The sequence below is a fragment of the Ovis aries genome, chromosome 15 (genome assembly GCF_016772045.2).
Source record: "Ovis aries strain OAR_USU_Benz2616 breed Rambouillet chromosome 15, ARS-UI_Ramb_v3.0, whole genome shotgun sequence".
In the NCBI taxonomy this organism is placed as follows: Eukaryota; Metazoa; Chordata; class Mammalia; order Artiodactyla; family Bovidae; genus Ovis; species Ovis aries.
Window position 1 is genome coordinate 62,283,754 of NC_056068.1, and position 18,117 is coordinate 62,301,870.

At 37.8% G+C, this 18,117-nt stretch overlaps 1 protein-coding gene across 6 annotated transcripts in view; it reads right to left on the bottom strand.

The window, feature by feature from the left end:
- CCDC73 (coiled-coil domain containing 73) overlaps window positions 1-5,486 on the bottom strand; it is a 151,851-nt gene extending 146,365 nt beyond the window's left edge. For 5 of the 6 annotated variants that reach the window (XM_027979601.2, XM_060399506.1, XM_027979599.2 and 2 more), the window contains exon 1: window positions 5,190-5,486. The gene's annotated coding sequence lies outside the window, so the exon portion shown is untranslated. Of the gene's footprint in view, window positions 1-3,525; window positions 3,863-5,189 lie in introns of those variants that run through there. The other variant, XM_060399507.1, reaches the window with a different exon arrangement.
- Window positions 5,487-18,117: the final 12,631 nt, after the last annotated feature.

The window sequence follows — 18,117 nt, forward strand, 5'->3', positions numbered from 1 at the left end:
TTATAATTTGACTGTTAATTTGTAAATATCCCGCCTCATTACCCAAATAGTTATAAGTACAATAGCAAATTGAAGCAGATGATATCTAGTGCTACTTCTAGCTGTAAAACTCTGATTTAATTAACCTTCAGAGAAGAGATTTTAGTCTATTGGGAATTCAAGAAACAGTTCATGAGACAGACCTGAGTAAAGGGAAATCAAACTTGGCTTAAGGATAGGAGGGTAGTTCTTATTGACACAAATTGATTTGGAAAGTAGGAGGTTGTTCAGTTCAGTTGAGTCACTCAGTTGTGTCCAGCCCTTTGTGACCCCATGGACTGCAGCACGCCAGGCCTCCCTATCCATCACCAACTCCCGGAGTTTACTCATACTTGTGCCCATTGAGTCGGTGATGCCATCCAGCCATCTCATCCTCTGTCACCCCCTTCTTCTTCCACCTTCAATCTCTCCCAGTTCAGGGTCTTTTCAAATGAGTCAGTTCTTTGCATCAGGTGGCCAAAGTACTGGAGTTTCAGCTTCAGCATCAGTCCTTCCAATGAATATTCAAGACTGATCTCCTTTAGGATGGACTGGTTGGATCTCCTTTCAGTCCAAGGGACTCTCAAGAGTCTTCTCCAACACCACAGATCAAAAGCATCAGTTCTTCAGTCAGCCTCTCCCATCAGGAAGCTTCCATAAGCCTCTTATCCTTCTCCATCAGAGGGCAGACAGAATGAAAACCACAATCACAGAAAACTAACCAATCTGATCACATGGACCACAGCCTTGTCTAACTCAATGAAACCATGAACCATGCCATGTAGGGCCATTCAAGACGGACAGGTCATGGTGGAGCATTCTGACAAAACGTGGTCCACCAGAGAAGGGAATGGCAAACTACTTCAGTATTTTGCCTTGGGAACCCCATGAACAGTATGAAAAGGCAAAAAAGATAGGACACTGAAAGGAGGTTGTTAATAAGCAGTTTTCATAAAATGAAACATTAAGTGAGATGTAAGGTCATAAGTAACTGAAGCGACTTAGCATGCGCGCAATCAAGGAAAAGTAGGGGACAGAAGAGAAGAAATTCAAACATTTTACAGAAAAAAGACCGTGTGATTAACTACAAAAAGAGAGGGCAGGCAGGCAGGTCTTGAGAATATTCAAGTCATGTTAAGGAACTTGAACTGATTAACATCATCACACATTCAACTCTCTAACATAGAAGGCCTTTCTCTACTTTTTCTGTTTAAACATATTTAAACAAAAATCAGATCAAATTCCATTTCTTCCATAAAACTTTCTTACAAATCTATTTTTCACCAACTGCTCCTGTACTTGCTGCCCATAAGATTAGTACCTTACTGTGTATACTGCTCTGTTCTTATTGTCTAGTTCACATAATCTCATATATTATGTCAATTGATAATGCTGCCACAAAAGTTATTTTTCATTAACTGTTTTGTGTTTACAGGTTTCTTAAGTTCCAGTGAGAAATGCACTATCGGAACACCTGGTAAGTATTTCTTCCAATTTTCTATTAAGTATGTGTAGTTACCAAAACACCGAAGCTTCTTACAGAAAAATTTTACACTATTATGAGTAAAATATTCTCTATTTACAGTAAAAATCTTTGCCAAATTTCATCTTGATTTAAGAAAAGTAGGGATTTCATATACAAATCCTGTAAAGTCAGAAATACTTAAATACTCAAAATGAATGGTCTGAGATGTGTGAAAGAGAAAACTGGAAATTCTCTCCCTAACAATTATTATGGAACCAAACATGAAATAAACTATTACAGGTACCATAAATTCAACTAATCTAAAACAACTTTGGATCAAGTACATAAGCACTGATTTTGTTCAGCTTATAAATAAAATGTAGGAAAATCCTTTACACATTTCTTAAATACTTAACCTTTAACTAAACTCCAAACGTTTCCAAATATGAAACAAAAATTGCCAAAATGTCTTCACGTGGCTCACTCACGTGGAAATTTACTGCTTACTGAATTTAAACTGAAAATAAAAGTTTTCGCTTATATGAAATTTACCAGTGCCAGAGAACTTCATAAAGACTTTTCTTTCTTTTTTTTTTTTTTTAAGACTTTTCTTATTAACAGAAAGTTTCCACGGGTAAGAAGAAAACTAAAAAGCTGAAAGGCTTTCTGACACATTTTCTGCCATGTCAATACCAGCAATTAGGATAAATGAGTTATAAAAATTAGGTGAATAATTTACAACAAAAATTTTCACCTGAAATGCATACATTACAACAAAAACATTCTGGCCCTAATTATCAACATGATCATTTCCCAAAATGTATTCTAATGGTCACAAGGTAAACCTCTAAAAATAGGTTCCACGGTCAAATAAATCTAGGAAACACTGAATACTAACTCATCTTAGAAATGAATAGTACCACTAATATAGGTAGAATTGGTTTAACTTTAACCTAAATACCCCAAGTTTATCTTGACCAGGAAACACTTTTTTGATTATTCATAATGTTAATTAATATTCTGGGGAATATGTGTTCCAAAGAATGTATTTTGGGGAATTCTATCAATAAAAATTTTCCTATGTTCTTACTTTGCCTGAATTATTATCAAGAATAATTTCCCTGTAAGAAACACTGTGTTCATTCAACTATTCAGTTCAATTCAGTCACTCAAGTCATGTCTGACTCTTTGCGACCTCATGGATTACAGCATACCAGGCTTCCCTGTCCATCACCAACTCCAGGAGCTTACTCAAACTCAGGTCCATCAAGTTGGTGATGCCATCCAACCATCTCACCCTCTCATCATTCAACTATTACCAAGACTAATAGAAGAATAAATATCAACAGATATTTACCATTTTTTAAATAAGACTAGAAAAAATAAAACAGAAAATATAAAGTAAGTATTTTCTCATGTGTATTTTAGTATTTTATTTCAGGTGTAAGTATTGGGTTGGCCAAAAATGAGTTTGCATTTTTCCATAACATCTTACAGAAAAACTCAAACTTTTTGGCCAACTCAATATATGCTTATATTGACCTGCACATAAAATGTATTTTTCAATGTGGAATATTGCAGAAAAGTTGGGTTAAACAGGTTTCTTTACTGCAGGATTTTTGAGAACCTTTATTGAAATTTACAAGAGCATTCCTGGTTACAGAAACCTTTTTTTCCCTGAAGCATCTCCAAGGACTAGTGCTCCTTGGAACACAATTTAGGAAATACTGACTTTTGGAAACCATGCACCTCCAACCATCTTGAGGCACATTATACAAAATCAATGTTCAAGGACTTCCCTGGCAGTCAAGTAGCTAAGATTTCACCTTACAATGCAAGGAGTGTGGGTTTGATCCTTTTGGGGAGCTAAGATCCCACACCCCTCATGGCCAAAAAGCCAAAACAAAACAGAAGCAATATTGTAACAACTTCAAGACAAAACATAAAACAGAAGCAATATTGTAACAAATTCAATAAAGACGTTAAAAATGATCCACACAAAAAGCAAAACAAAAAACTGAAAAACAGTGTTCAGTTCTTACCTCTCTCAGAATATCCACAGATTTCTCATTTTAATTGCTGGTTCTTCACCACTTGGTCAAACTTCCAGTAACTTTAATTTGACTAGCAAGAAGTTGTAATTAAGCACCTGTATTCCAATTCTGGCTCTACGACCTATTGGTTGTGTAGTTTATCAGCCTTGTAGTTTACAGGCCTTGCATTATTATTTAATCTCTTTCCCACATCTTCCTCAGATGATAAAAGAATAATGGGACTAGTTATATCGGAAGTTTGGGATTTGTTGTTTAGGATTAATGAGATAATATGCCTATTTAGTCCAGTGCCTGGCATTCAGCATGACAGATACCTACTACAATCAGAATAGCACTATGATAGCAGGAGTTATGAAATTCAGTCAAAACTTAAGAAACTATTAAAAAACACTATGCTGCCACCTAGTGGCACTCTGATATAAAAATTAATGTTAGTTCCTGATAATATGGTATGAAGCAGTATAAAAATTAAAATATTCTCTCAAGTTATATAGCACACTTCATAAATCAAGTAGAGAAATATAACTTTGAAAAATTCACTAAGCCAAACCAACCCTGAAACCAGGTAGGATTATCATAAACAGTCAAATTGGCTAAAGAAATAACAGCAAAGAGAACTGTGAAGGCCTGCAGAATAATTTCCACCCACATAGTATTTGCTGATTTTCAGGTTGGAATATTTCAGCAATGGTTTTCCATTCAAGGTACAAAACAAAAACAGTCACAGGCATCTATAACCAACGAAAAATAGCAAATAATCAAAAATAAAAAATTTCATTAATCTAAGGGGAAGAGCCTCAGTGGAATCTTCACATTTTAAAGATCATTACAAATCTTTCTGGAGTTAAAAGAGTATAACAAAGAAATATATAATAATAAGTATATGGGTTTGGTTCAATATGAATTTATTAAGTAACTTCTACATACAAGACCGAATGCTTTACAGAACAGATGGGGAATCTTAGCTCTTTCTTTCTAAACGAATTGCACTGGTTTTGTTTATTTGTTTGTTCTTCCTGGCCCCAGCTTGTGCCATGCAGGATCTTAGTTCCTCAACCAGGGATGGAACCCTCACCTGCTACAGTGGAAGCCTGGAGTCTTAATCACTTGGACTGCCAAGGAAGTCCCCTAAATGAACTAATTATAAAGGTCCCCATAAACGTTTTGAGAGACGTCACTGTCCAAACGTAAAGCTAAGAGGAAGATTAAGACAATAACATGAGTTATTTAAACCCACAACTCAGCATCATCAAGATTAGGTCAGCCATTTCCTCAGGGAGACTCCATTTCAGTCAGCTTGTGCAAAGCACTTCAGAATAAAATTACCCTAAGAATAAAGAAAACCGGAGAAATTTTCCTCAGGAATGTATGCACTTCAGTAACTGCTCACAGCCCTAGAAGAATTTTTGCACGATACTTCAAATATTCTGCAAACTAACATCCACCAAAGAAAACTGAGGCTCATCATAGTCTGAAATGATACTCTCTTTGAGCATCAAACTCCTTCTAAATTTTTCACAAGAGTGACCAGCATGATTACAGATTCTAAAATGCAAACGAGATGTTTACAAACAAAACAACCCTAAAGCACGCGTATAGGATGGATGCGGCTTCCCTTCCCGATAACGCACACACAAGACTCACGTACTAACCTGCAGCCTCCACAACGTTTTCAGGAAAAGCCACGAGAAGCCCAAAGAGAGAGAGGTCCAACAGTGCGGGACCCTCCCAGGTCCGGCGGGTGGAAGATTCTAGACGCCACAACGCAAAAATCAGGGGACCTGGGGGCAAGTCAAATACCCTGAGCAGCCAGAGATGCAGGTCAAACTCTTAAATGGACCTTAGACGAAAAGAATCCGGACTGCCTCGAAACAGTCACCCGCAAGCTATTGACCACTCCCAGTTACCTCAGGCGAAGGTCTGTATCGCCCTGCCGCCCCCATGCTTCCGGTTCGCCTTACAGTACTTCCGGTTTTTATTCCTCTGGATTCCCTAGTTGAGCGTGGGTGGAGAACCTTGAGCACCTGGGGCAATACGGTTGTGTTTTTTTTGTTTGGTTGTTTTTAAGATAAAGCTCCTGGAAACTTATCTCTGGATGTTCCATGTTTTTCTTAGTTCCCTCTAAGTATTGGTTTACATATCCATGTTAAAAAAAAAATGTCCTGGGATCCTGTTTGTGTTTGTGAGAGTGAACGGGTTCACAACTGACAAGCATCCAACAGAATCAGCTTAGAAGGAGATTGACGAGTAGCAGCCGTGTGCGTGATGGTGCATGATCTCAAGTTTTCAGTCTGAGACCTCCTGAGAAGAGAAAAAAAATCTTTGAAAGGATAAAGTGAAACCTAATAGCAATCAGTTCGGTTCAGTCACTCAGTCCTGTCCGACTCTTTGCGACCTCATGAATCGCAGCACGCCAGGCCTCCCTGTCCATCACCAACTCCTGGAGTTCTCTCAGATTCACGTCCATCGAGTCAGTGATGCCATCTAGCCAATAGGAACTGCTAATGGGGACAGGAGGAAGAGGGAGCCCTCACTGATATTTATATACTTTTTATGTTTGAATCAGGTGAAAGTATTATCCATGCAAAAAATTAAATGTTTTTAAGTGAAATAATAAAGAGGTAATCACAACACCTATTCCAGCACCTAACTAATATAGAATACAATATATTTTAGGCCTCCTATCTATAGTTTTTGCTCTGTTATCAAAATCTGAAAGAAATGGTTCCCGTCCTCAAATTTTTAACCATATTTACAGGTAAAGGCCTATCTGGAACTCTCTTTTAACTCTCTCACTTCCTTCAGGTCTTTGCCCAAATGTCAACATTTTAGGGAGACCTTGCTTGACTACCCTAAATAAAACAGTAAAACCCATACATGCAGCCTACTACCCCTTTCCCTTGCTTTTTTTTTTTTTTTTTTAATGTAAACAGTGCCCCTGAAATGAAAGTTTGTAATAGGCTGCACTATTGGCTTCCCTACACAAGGTCTTGAGTTTCTTTGTTTTGTTGGTGGACCTGCAGGGCTAGCTTGTGGGATCTTAGTCCCCCCATCAGGGGCACAGCAGTGAAAGCAGAGTCCTAAGCATTGGACTGCTGGAAATTCTGCCACCCACCTCTTGCTTTATACTCTGTAACACAATCACCAGCTAACATGGTATATTTGTCTATTGTCTGTATCCTGAAACATAAGCTCCATGTAGGCAGAGACTAATTTTACTTTTCAAAAAATATTTTAAACTATAGTTGACCTATGATATTATATGTTACAGGTGTATAACAGTGATTCACAATTTTTAAAGGTTATACTCCATTTATGAAAGTCAAAGTGTTAATCACTCAGCTGTGTCCGAATCTTTGTGGACGGTAGCCTGATAGGCTCCTCTGTCTATAGAGTTCTCCAGACAAGAATACTGGAGTGGATAGCCATTCCCTTCTCCAGGGAATTTTCCCAACCCAGGGATCAAACCCAGGTCTCCCCCTTTGCAGGGGGATTCTTTACCAGCTGAGCCACAAGGGATCTCCTTATAATTCAATGCAAATTTCTCAATGGTTGGTAAATATAAAATTTTAACTTGTCGCTAGAAGAAATATTTAAAATAACTTTTGGAAAATTTTTTACCACTTCTGCTTTTCTCAAATATTCTCTATAGACATCTGATTCAATGGAAAACAGCTGGTTTCAACTGAAGTGCCTATTTTAAAACAAGAGTAGTTAATTGATTAAAATAAAGCATTCTTATGTTAACAAGTAACAATTCAGTTCAGTTCAGTTCAGTTCAGTTCAGTCATTTAGTCGTGTCCGACTCTTTGAAACTCCATGAACTGCAGCACGCCAGTCCTCCCTGTCCATCACCAACTCCTGGAGTTCACTCAAACTCACATCCATCGAATCAGTGATGCCATCCAGGCATCTCATCTTCTGTTGTCCCCTTCTCCTCCTGCCCTCAATCCCACCCAGCATCAGAGTCTTTTCCAATGAGTCAGCTCTTTGCATGACGTGGCCAAAGTACTGGAGTTTCAGCTTTAGCATCATTCCTTCCAAAGAACACCCAGGACTGATCTCCTTCAGAATGGACTGGTTGAACTCCTTGAGAGTCCAAGGGACTCTCAAGAGTCTTCTCCAACACCACAGTTCAGAAGCATCAATTCTTCAGTGCTCAGCTTTCTTTATAGTCCAACTCTCACATCCATACATGACCGCTGGAAAAACCATAGCCTTGACTAGACAGACCTTTGTTGGCAAAGTAAAGTCTCTGCTTTTTAATATGCTCTCTAGGTTGGTCATAACTTTCCTTCCAAGGAGTAAGCATCTTTTAATTTCATGGCTGCAGTCACCATCTGCAGTGATTTTGGAGCTAGAATTAGGCAAATCCTTTGACCTAGTAATCCCAGTTTTGAGATAACATTCCAAGGAGAATAATCACATGGAGACAGGAGAAGGAAGAATAACAATTATACAGAGGTGTTCATAGCAATGCTATTTATAGTAATGAAAATGTTGAAATAATCATTCCGAAATGTCAAATATTTAGAAAACTACATAGTATATTAATATTTTCAAACTTTTAAAAAATAAGTATACTGTTTCAAAGCATAAAAATATAAGTAATCTCAAAGAACACACAACAGGTATGCTGATTAAAACTATAACTTTGAATTCTGAGAAGGATCAGAGAAAACTTTAGCACAATATAACATCAATTAAATTTATGGAATTAAAGAATTTTTCTTTAATATTTAACAAGACCTGGTAAATTCTAACACCTTATTCTTTTATATTATAACTATGTAGACTTGCCTTAAGCGATAATTGAAATTTTCTTTTATATATAGCAAGAGAACACATGAGATGACCATTCCTGTAGTCCCTCAAAGAATTGCAAGTCAAAAAAACTTGAGGCTTTTTTTTAACTTTCTTTAATTTTTAAATTAAACTTTTTATTTTGTATTGGAGTATGGCCATCTAACAATGTTGTGATAGTTTCAGATGGACAGCAAAGGGATTCATCCATATACATGTACCCATTCTCCCCCAGACACCCCTCCGATCCAGGCTGCCACATAACATTGAGCAGGGTTCCCTGTGTTATACAGTAGGTCCTTGTTGGTTACCATTTTAAATATAGCATTGTGGACTTGTCCATGCCAAACTCTCTAAATATCCCTTCCCCTCATCCTTCCTCCCAGGCAACCATAAATTCATTCTCTAAATCTGTGAGTCTGTTTCTGTTTTATAAACAAGTTCACTTGTATCATGTCTTTTTAGATTCCAGATACAAGGATTCATACAATGTTTCTGCTTCTCTGACTTACTTCCCTCAGTGTGACAATCTCTAGGTCTAATCCATGTTGCTGTGAATGACATTATTTCATTCTTTTTGATGGTTGAGTAATATTCCATTATATATATCTATCACATCTTCTTGAGATTTTTTTAATTCCTATTATATTAGCAAATTTTTGGTAGTGTTTGACGGAGCCATGCAGCATGTGGGATCTTAGTTCCCTGGCCAGGGATCAAACCCAGGCCCCCGGCAGTGGAAGCACAGAGTCTTAACCACTGGACCTCCAGGGAAGTCTCTATATTAGCAATTTTTGTGGTTGAATTGTAAGACCTGATGTCAGTGAAGTATATGACTTAATTGGTCATTCATATCTTTGATACCTTTATAAACAGCATGCCCTTTTTGGAAAACAATATGGTAATACACAGAAAAGCTATGAAAATAATTTTTTTTCTCTCACTCGAGAATTTACAGTAAAGAAAAAAACATGCGGGAAAAATATGCATGCAGTGCTATTTATTGCAGCATTATCTGTAAAAGTATGAAGTTGAAAATAATCTGAAACCCATGAACAGTACGAAAAGGCAAAATGATAGGATACTGAAAGAGGAACTCCCCAGGTCAGTAGGTGCCCAATATGCTACTAGAGATCAGTGGAGAAATAACTCCAGAAAGAATGAAGGGATGGAGCCAAAGCAAAAATAATACCCAGTTGTGGATGTGACTGGTGATAGAAGCAAGGTCCGATGTTATAAAGAGCAATATTGTATAGGAACCTGGAGTGTCAGGTCCATGAATCAAGCAGGCAAATTGGAAGTGGTCAAAAGGAGATGACAAGAGTGAATGTCAACATTCTAGGAATCAGTGAACTAAAATGGACTGGAATGGGTGAATTTAACTCAGATGACCATTATATCTACTATTGCGGGCAGGAATCCCTTCCAAGAAATGGAGTAGCCATCACGGTCAAGAAAAGAGTCCGAAATGCAGTCCTTGGATGCAATCTCAAAAACTACAGAACGATCTCTGTTCATTTCCAAGGCAAACCATTCAATATCACAGTAATCCAACTCTATGCCCCAACCAGTAATGCTCAATAAGCTGAAGTTGAATGGGTCTATGAAGACCTACAAGATCTTTTACAACTCATACCCAAAAAAGATGTCCTTTTCATTATAGGGGACTGGAATGCAAAAGTCAAGAAACACCTGGAGTAACAGGCAAACTTGGCCTTGGAATAAGGAATGAAGCAGGGCAAAGACTAATAGAGTTTTGCCAAGAAAATGCGCTGGTCATAGCAAATACTCTCTTCCAACAACACAAGAAAAGACTCTACACATGGACATCACCAGATGGTCAACACCGAAATCAGACTGAGTATATTCTTTGCAGCCAAAGATGGAGAAGCTCTATACAGTCAACAAAAACAAGACCAGGAGCTGACTGTGGTTCAGATCATGAACTCCTTATTGCCAAAAGCGGACTTAAATTGAAGAAAGTAGGGAAAACCACTAGACCATTCAGGTATGCCCTAAATCAAATCCCTTATGATTATACAGTGGAAGTGAGAAATAGATTTAAAGACTAGATCTGATAGATAGAGTGCCTGATGGAATGAGGTTCATGACATTGTACAGGAGACAGGGATCAAGACCATCCCCATGGAAAAGAAATGCAAAAAAGCAAAATGGCTGTCTGAGGAGGCCTTACAAATAGCTGTGAAAAGAAGAGAAGCAAAAAGCAAAGGAGAAAAGGAAAAATAGAAGCATCTGAATGCAGAGTTCCAAAGAATAGCAAGAAGAGATAAGAAAGCCTTCCTCAGTGATCAATGCAAAGAAACAGAGGAAAAGAACAGAATGGGAAAGACTAGAGATCTCTTCAAGAAAATTAGAGATACCAAGGGAACATTTCATGCAAAGATGGGCTCGATAAAGGACAGAAATTGTATGGACCTAACAGAAGCAGAGGATATTAAAAGAGGTGGCAAGAATACACAGAAGAACTGTACGAAAAAGATCTTCATGACCCAGATAATCATGATGGTGTGATCACTCACCTAGAGCCAGACATCCTGCAATGTGAAGTCAAGTGGGCCTTAGAAAGCATCACTACAAACAAAGGTAGTGGAGGTGATGGAATTCCAGTTGAGCTCTTTCAAATCCTGAAAGATGATGCTGTGAAAGGGCTGCTCTCAATATGCCAGCAAATTTGGAAAACTCAGCAGTGGCCACAGGACTGGAAAAGGTCAATTTTCATTCCAATCCCAAAGAAAGGCAATGGCAAAGATTGCTCAAACTACCACACAATTGCACTCATCTCACACGCTAGTAAACTAATGCTTAAAATTCTCCAAGCCAGGCTTCAGCAACACGTGAACTGTGAACTTCCAGATGTTCAAGCTGGTTTTAGAAAAGGCAGAGGAACCAGAGATCAAATTGCCAACATCCGCTGGATCGTGGAAAAAGCAAGAGAGTTCCAGAAAAAAACATCTATTTCTGCTTTATTGACTATGCCAAAGACTTTGACTGTGTGGATCACAATAAACTGTGGAAAATTCTTCAAGAGATGGGAACACCAGACCACCTGACCTGCCTCTTGAGAAACCTATATGCAGGTCAGGAAGCAACAGTTAGAACTGGACATGGAACAACAGACTGGTTCCAAATAGGAAAAAGAGTACATCAAGGCTGTATATTGTCACCCTGCTTATTTAACTTATATGCAGAGTACATCTTGAGAAACGCTGGGCTGGAAGAAGCACAAGGTGGAATCAAGATTGCCGGGAGAAATATCAGTCACCTCAGATAAGCAGATGACACCACCCTTATGGCAGAAACTGAAGAGGAACTAAAAAGCCTCTTGATGAAAGTGAAAGAGGAGAGTGAAAAACTTGGCTTAAAGCTCAACGTTCAGAAAACTAAGATCATGGCATCTGGTCCCATCAGTTCATGGGAAATAGATGGTGAAACATTGTCAAAAAAGAAAAAAAAAAGAAACATTGTCAGACTTTATTTTTCTGGGCTCCAAAATCACTGCAGATGGTGACTGCAGCCATGAAATTAAAAGACGCTTACTCCTTGGAAGAAAAGTTATCACCAACCTAGATAGTATGTTGAAAAGCAGAGACATTACTTTGCCAACAAAGGTCCATCTAGTCAAGTCTATGGTTTTTCCTGTGGTCACGTATGGATGTGAGAGTTGGACTATAAAGAAAGCTGAGCACCAAAGAATTGATGCTTCTGAACTGCAGTGTTGGAGAAGACTCTTGAGAGTCCCTTGGACTGCAAGGAGATCCAACCAGTCCATTCTGAAGGAGATCAGCCCTGGGATTTCTTTGGAAGGAATGATGCTAAAGCTGAAACTCCAGTACTTTGGCCACGTCATGCAAAGAGCTGACTCTTTGGAAAAGACCCTGATGCTGGGAGGGATTGGGAGCAGGAGGAGAAGGGGACGACAGAGGATGAGATGCCTGGATGGCATCACCGACTCGATAGACTTGAGTTTGAGTCAACTCCAGGAGTTGGTGATGGACAGGGAAGCCTGGTGTGCGGCGATTCATGGGGTCGCAAAGAGTCGGACACGACTGAGTGACTGAACTGAACTGAACTGAAACTGATATTTTGAAGATTACACAAAAAATAATAAGGAAATTGTGAGCGGGGAAAAAAACCCTTTCTATTATAATCGTAACATTTTTATTGTATGTAACTATTTACCACGGTAGTGGTGGTTTAGTCACTAAGTCATGTCCGACTCTTGTGACCCCATGGACTGTAGCCTGCCAGGCTCCTCTGTCCATGGGATTCTTCTGGTAAGAATACTGGAGTGGGTTGCCATTTCCTTCTCCAGGGGAGCTTCCAAACCCACAGATCGAACCCAGGTCTCCTGCATTGCAGGCAGACGCTTTAACCTCTGAGCCACCAGGGAAGCCCCCTCTCCCTCCCCAGTACCTTGCCACAACTCCAAGTTCCCTTAGCTCTTACATATGCTGTTCTCTCTACTTTAACTATTTTCCTACCTGCCGAAAATCACCTTCTCATTCTTTAAATTCCTGCTCACAAGTTGCCCCTTTGAAATTTCATCAACTCTTTATTCTTACCTAAGCAGAATCAATCATTCCCTCCTTTGTATAATCACTGGATTCTACATGTTTATTGTAGTGTTTCTCACACTGTACTGCAATTATTTGCACTTTCTCCAGAAAGACTGTGAACTCTTTCAGGACAGGGACTCTGATCATACTTACATTTAAATCTCCAAAGGCTAGCACAGTGGATGGCACACATCTAGTGGTTAAGAGCAGATGGCTTGATACAAATTCTGACTCTGTCATTTACTAGCTGATGACCATGGGCATGGTATTCAATCTCTTTGTGCCACAACATCCACATCAGTAAATGGGAATAATAGTAGTATCCAACTATAAGATATAAATACGATAGGTAAGGTACATAAAGAGCCCAGTACTGTGCCTGGCAGGTAGTGAGCACTCATACTTGATAACTGTTATTATTATTATGCCTATTATTTATAAGAACTCAATAAGTATTAAATGATTAAGTGAATTAATGAATGAGTGAGATTAATGTTAAGTGGCTATCAGGCATTTAAATCCAAGCCCAGTTGATGGGAAATTCTTCTTTCTTCTGCACTCTCTCTTTTTTTTCCCTTTTAGCTCTCTGTCCTCATTTCATCCTCTCAATCTGATGTAACTTTACATATGCTTTTGAACGTGGTGCTGGAGAACACTCTTGAGAGATTCTTAGACTGCAAGGAGATCAAACCAGTCAATCCTAAAGGAAATTAACCCTGAATATTCATTGGAAGGACTGATGCTGAAACTAAAACTCCAGTACTTTTGCCACCTGATGCAAAGAGCTGACTCACTGGAAAAGACCCTGCTGCTGGGAAAGACCGAAGGCAGGAGGATAAGGGGGCAACAGAGGATGAGATGGTTGGATGGCATCATCAATTCAATGGACATGAGTTTGAGCAAACGCCAGGAGATGGTGAAGGACAGGAAAGCCTGGCATGTTGCAGTCTGTGGGGTTGCAAAGGGTCAGATATAACTTAGCCACTGCAAAACAACAACAAATTTTACATATATGCAAAGTAAGAAATTTCCTCACTACAGAATGTGTTCATTTATGAATAAACTATAGATCTTTATTATAATGTAGAATCACTTTTACACTTGACACAGATTAAGGCTTCAGAATGTCTTAATCCAGCCTTAACCATAATTGCCAGAGTGAGAGTGTGTCATTTTTACTTGGTGTCTAAAGGGAGTAAGCATATTTACATGTCTCCCAAACTAGGTTCTCTGCAATCACAGTTTTCATATCCTATATTAATAGGCCTGGAGCTACTTAGAGTTTGTCATGAATAAGCACAGTGACTCCCTAGGAGAATAATAGGAGATAATACGTACATTGAAGAAAAATGTTATATGCACAAAGTAAATGAACAGGTTCTATAGCTTATATAAATGCTATAGTGAAAACAAGTGCTTATAACTTGTTAGTCATAGCACTTACCACATTTCATCATAGTTATTTGCTTCCATGTTTGTGGGCAGAGATTGTATCTTACTCATCTTTGTATCTGCAGCCTCAGCACAGTGTTCAGCACATGATAGACATTTAATATATATTTATGAATATATACTTAAATTTAAAGTAAAAATTGCACATAACAAAGAATTTCATGTTGCCATAAATTGTAGTCAAAAATCTCTCTTAAATTCTGTACCTATTGGGTTTTCACTCTGGTATTTCGCTTTGACATATATAACAATGTAACATATCAATTAACTATTGAATTTTAGATGGCAATATCAGGACAACAGATTAATCAACTACAAAACATTTACTATATGTACTACATACACTATGGGAGAGGTTTTATTGTGAGCTTATAGTTTGGTGGGAGGTTTTTTGGACTTATGATTAGTTGACTTCATTTAACCTTATGTGGTATATATATACTACATAGGAGAACAAATCAAAACTCCCTTGGGAATTCCTTTTTGGTCTAGTGGTTAGGACTCTGCACTTTCACTGCCAAGAGCCCGGGTTCAATCCCTGGTTGGTGAACTAGGGAAACTAAGATCTCACAACATGCTTGCCCTGCCCCCCAAAATATCTCATATCATAAAATTTGCATTAAACATATTCTTCCTAAAACTTTTTTCTCCCTAATATACTGAGTTTTTCTTTTAACTTCCAATCCAAATCTTAATGAAAAGGAATGAGACAAACCCAGCAAGTTTATGAAATTTATCTCACTTGCCCCCTCAACCAGACACTCTTTCTGACCCCTTTACTTATGCCATTGCTGGAGCATTATTCTCCTAGTTAATCAAAATAAAGACTTCACAGTAACAGTATTCCTGTCTTTTCCTTTCTCTTATTCCTTTCCTCCAAGTTTTAGGACTTACTGATGGATTTTGCCTAGGGCTTCAAATGCTGGGTATTACCCTGTTCAACAGGCCAAATATTTTCCTGGAAATAGTGTGAATGCACTGCTCTGAATCTTCAACACTCTCTTTCTTCTTCTTTCTTTTTTTACTAGATTAAAAATTTAGTCTATAACCTCAAAACAAAGATTTACTTAAGCCCTGTCTATATAGTTTTGATCAATGACGCTGAGATAGTCCTCACTGAGTAATAACATTGAAACAAAATAGAGACTCACTTATGCTGGAGTATATAATGGAATGTTCAACAACCACCCCCTTCTTCCTCCAAAATTAGTTGTAGAACACAGATTAAAAGACCCACCTGTCTGACTGAAACTGTGAGATAAAGGAAAGGATGCAAAGAGAAATTCACCTGGAAGACAGTGATTTTATCCTTGCAGTCCTTGATTTACTAACTCAAACATACTGAATTTTATCTCAAAGAAAGCACTTCATCATTCAACCTGAGCAGCAAACCTTTCCCAATACTCTGTCTCAAACTTAAAGTGATAAAGAAGGCAATAACCCAGATAATTAATTCAATTTCCTCTCTGATTCTCTTCAATAGCTAATACAGACATATATTTAACATCTTATTTTGTTCTGTTCATGTTAATGCTATTTAAAATTTTATATATTGTTCATAAATTTGTAATACAATTTATGTATCTAAAGTCTGCTTACAAACTTTTAAGGACACAGACTTCTTTCATTTCAATCACAGTAAATCCCACTGACATTAATAAGAATACCACATAAGCAGGGAAAAGATGAAAGAGCTCTTAAAACTTATATTGCTATAAAATATACTAAAATGCTTGTTGGGCTCCTTTATTCACAAAGTTCAGTAACTACAAAATTGTATCTGAAATGTGGATCTAAGTTAAGCAAAGATATAAAACACAAGGCTAAATTGAGGTAATTTTCTGAAGATCATATTTATCTAATAAATTCATATTCGAACCAAATGTGACTTGAAACATCCCTATTAAGTCAGTTAAAAGCAATTTTGCAAGATCAAGTAAGAGAGACCTGGGCCAGTCCTGGGAAAAACTATGGTATTATTTTTTTAAATTATTTTCTACATCATTTTGCCTTTCCCCTGTCTCTTAGCCAGCCCTCTTAGCCAGCAGAGCTCCTCTGTGGAGACTTGGAGCTTAGCACTAGTATAAGATCCAGAGTTACATTCAAGTATTGTTATGGTAAAGAATTTTTAAGTCAGAAGGAAATAAAATTTTCAATTCCTACTCCAATTCTGAAACTTGAATAACCAGAAGGGCAAAAAATTCAGACTTAAATCACAAACAGGCTAACAATAATTCCAAATTAATGATTAATTTTTTTGCCTATTCAGGGTGTAAGACTCATTTTGGAAAGTCCTCTTTTCTTGTTATGAAGTAGCAAAGTCACTGGACCTGAGATAATAGTAGTATTCACTCACATTACCCTACGTGAGTTAATATGTATAAATGTGTATAATCTATACTCTGAGTAGGAAACCAGTTAAAGGAGGCTAAAAACGCAAGTTTATTTTGGTTACTTATTACTGTTATTTATGACAAGCCCAAACGGCTTAAAACAACATTTTGATTCCTATTGGTTTGTATTAACATAGAGGAGAAACAAGGAAAAGCATGAAGGAAAAAGCTAATCTTCCCAAGTAGACTTTGTCCAGACAGTTAGCTTCCCTCCCCAGGTACAAATTACAGAGCTGGCCATAAAAGTAGACGGTCAGGGTATCTTCCTGACAATGGAGCCAGGGTAATGAGAGAAAGAAGGTTGGCACAATAGAGAATTCTGACTTGGTAGGTCTAATGTGGGGCCCCAGGCAGGAAAAATTTGAAAGGACCTCCTTTTGATTCTAGTACTAACTTCTTGCTCATAATCCTTGTTGATATGCAAATAAAAATCTCCAGAACTACAAAAACATTCTGAAATTCAAAAGTAAGATGCTACCTGGGAAAATCGTCAACAAACTTCGTTTATAAAGGGCCAGATAGTAAATATCTTAGCTTCTGCAGGCCAAACACTCCGTGACAACTGAACAATTGTATTGTAGCAGGAAAGTTATCTTAGACTTCATAACACAACAGCAGCCATGGACACTTGGTAAACAGAGGGGCATGGCTGTATTACAATAAAACTGTTTCCAAAAGCAGGCAGCTGAGAACTGTAGTTTAACCACTCCTGACCTAAGTAATCAGAGGAATGGTTCTCTCTAAAATAAAGTCAATATGAAAACAAAAAAAGTTTAGAAAAATTTCTGTTTCTGATTCCTTTTCTCAAGAAGATTGAAGAAAAGATTGCATCTGTGAGAAAAAATAATCATTCACAAAAATGAAACACTTTGAAAATAGGAAAAATTGGATTTAAAATTGCATTGAAGGCAGCAAACAACAAAGTTAGAAGCAGAATTAGTAAAACAGGAGGCAAACGTAGAAACTTGTCCAGAATAAAGAGACAAACAATAAAAGAAGGAAAAATATAATAGGTTTAGGGGAGTGAAAGAAGCAGGCATTGGTTAAGAATTCCTAAAAGGGAGGGTAACATATGCAAAAGAAGGAATAATCAATTAAATGAAAAAAAATGTTCTGAGTTGATAATTTAGCATGAGTGGGAGTAAAGGACACATCAGATGAAACAGGAAAGCCATATGTTGGTAACTGTTGAAACCAAATGATGACTACTACTTTTCTTTCTATATTTGTAAGATGTGGACCAGTTTTTTCCTATCTATATAATGTTAAACAGATGAGGCCCAAGCTGGAGCTACTCATGGTAAGCCCCATGTCAGCAAACCAAAACTTAACTACACTTCTATGCTTGGTTCTCC